The following is a 2,745-nucleotide window of genomic DNA, read 5'->3' as shown; positions in this document are numbered from 1 at the left end:
TAGCCCTAGGACTATTCTTGTGTCTTGCCCGCCATATACCTGTTTGCCACTGTTTGACCTTGCCTGTTTTATGACCACGTCTCTGTCTTCTCCAAATAAAAAGCTTGCATATGGATCCGCACGTCTCACGTCTCGTCAGCTCTGTAACAATAATCCTCCCCTTGCACAATAAATGAGTACATACTTAAATCAATTAATTAATTTTGTGATTAGGTACTTGAATTGCATATAAAAATTCCATTAATTTGAATTACACACGCAGTAAAACAAAAAACACACATATTAAAAACGTAAGTTCAGTTGCTGCCTTAAATTTAGGGATAAGGATAATCAACTTGGCCGTACAAGTCAAAATAGAGTTGAATCTTATAACTTATAAAAAGAAGTTGAAATTGCTCAAAGTTAAAATTACCTTTATAAAACCGACTGTCAGTTAAAATCAAACAGATGCAAATAGTTAAAGGGATAGTTCACCCAAAAATGAAAATTAGCCCATGATTTACTCGCCCTCAAGCCATCCTAGCTGTGTATGACTTTCTTCTTTCAGACCAATCCAGTCGGAGTTATATTAAAAAACGTCCTGGCTCTTTCAAGCTTTATAATGGCAGTGAATGGGTGTTGAGATTTTGAAGCAAAGTAAAGTGCATAAATCCATCATAAAAAGTTCTCCACGCAGCTCCGCGGCTTAATAAAGGCCTTCTGAACTAAATCAATGTGTTTTTGTACGAAAAATATCCATATTTACAACTTTATAAACCGTAATCTGTAGCTTAACAAGCGAACACGGAAGCGCAGAGGAGAGAGCAAAACAAAACACCGGTCTCAAATTAGTACAAAACGAGGATTTGTAAAGAAAAATGTTGGAGGATTGCGATATAAGCCAAGAGGAGACTGCTTTTGGGGTTGAGGGTTGAGACTGGCTCAAACCTGACTTTCAACTGTACAATAAACCGATCCATTTTCAATCATGCCAATGAGAAGGAATAACACACCTCCAATTATTTATTTCAAAATAACTCGTTTATATCATTTAACACACTGGTCCAGAAGTACAGTCTCAGGGGAGAACAGTATCAACAAATAAAATCCATAATCCATAATGTAGCCTAATAAATAACCCACTACATCCCTCTCAGTTGATGGAAGATATGATGAACTTCTATCAAATACCAACACAACAATAATTTTACCAGTGGCTAAATGGGAAAATGACTTGGCTTTCTCCTCCAACACCGACGTCTGGAAGGAAAATCTGTAGAAATATCTTTTCTATGACTAGCAATACAAACTCATTCAGTGCGAGATCATTCACACACTCTCAGAAAAAAAGGTACAATAGTTGTCACTGGGGCGATACCTTTTCAAAAGGCACACCTATGTACCAAAAGAGTCCATAATGGTACCTTAAAGGTACATATTAGCACCTAAAGTGTACATATTAGCACCTAAAAGGTACAAAAGTGTAACTTTTGAAAAGGTACTGCCCCAGTGACAGCTGTTGTACCTTTTTTTCTGAGAGTGCAGGACTCACATCACTCAAAAGAAAAGCTTTAAAATGGGTCTCACCGACAGATATTTGCTCACAATGCACATTGGGTAGCACCGATAACTATTTGCATGCTGCATGGGTCTGCCAACCTGTTTATTAATTAAACTTTCCATCATTATGGGCTCCATCATTTTGTTTACTAGGTAACACCATCGATAATCTTCTGATTAAATACAAAAATCCACGCCTCATCTCTCTAAATATCGCCAAAAATTAGTTCTGTTAAATTGGAAATCGACCAAATGTATACATATATCAATCACTGGACTAACCTTCTTACAGAAAATATCACATCACAGAAAGAATAACATATATTTATATTTAGTGACATCTGGAACCCATTTCTGACTTCTTGTTGTTGTTGTTCTTTTGCAATTTATGTACCTATATATTTATTTATCTCGCTCTCTCTCTCCCTTTTTTCCTCTGTTTTATACTTTTTTCCCCTTCTTTTCTATAAGCATTCTCCCCTGACCTTCTACAAATACTCGTGTATTCGCGTACGACAGTCAGCGGAAGCTACAGATTACGGTTTATAAAGTTGTAAAAATTGATATGTTTCTTACAAAAACACATCGATTCGCTTCAGAAGGCCTTTATTAACCCACGGAGCCGCGTGGGGCACTTTTCATGATGGATTCATGCACTTTATTTTGCTTCAAATACTTAACACCCATTCACTGCCATTATAAAGCTTGGAAGAACCAGGATATTTTTTCAATTTAACTCCAATTGTGTTCTGAAAGAAGAAATTCATGTGCACCTAGGATGGCTTGAGGGTGAGGAAATCATGGGGTCATTTTCCTTTTTGGGTGAACTAACCCTTTAATAAATGATGCAATGTTTTAATTTTTTGTAAGTGCAGAAATATTACCGACTTCACACATGCATCGCATTTTTATTAGTTTGTTAAAACTGTGAAATCCAAATGCATGGACATTTTCTACGCAGTTCAAGTTATAAACGAATATAAATGTAATCAATATAAATTTAGGATTAAATTTTTTGAGTGTAAGTTCAAATAAAATCATGTCAGATCAACGCATCAATGTGAGTAAATATATTCCTATAGCATTAGGTTTTGTTGAGGATGAATGAGGCTGTGTCACTGTTGCTGTACGCATATAGAAAGAAGCAAAAGAAAGCCAGAAGCTTAATCAAGCATCAGAATCAATCCAGCCCTTAACTAGCCCTCA

This window comes from Sinocyclocheilus grahami, unplaced genomic scaffold, assembly GCF_001515645.1.
Source record: "Sinocyclocheilus grahami isolate Dianchi unplaced genomic scaffold, SAMN03320097.WGS_v1.1 scaffold1497.1, whole genome shotgun sequence".
Lineage (NCBI taxonomy): Eukaryota > Metazoa > Chordata > Actinopteri > Cypriniformes > Cyprinidae > Sinocyclocheilus > Sinocyclocheilus grahami.
The sequence above is the reverse complement of the archived record's forward strand: the minus strand, read 5'-3'. Positions refer to the sequence as shown.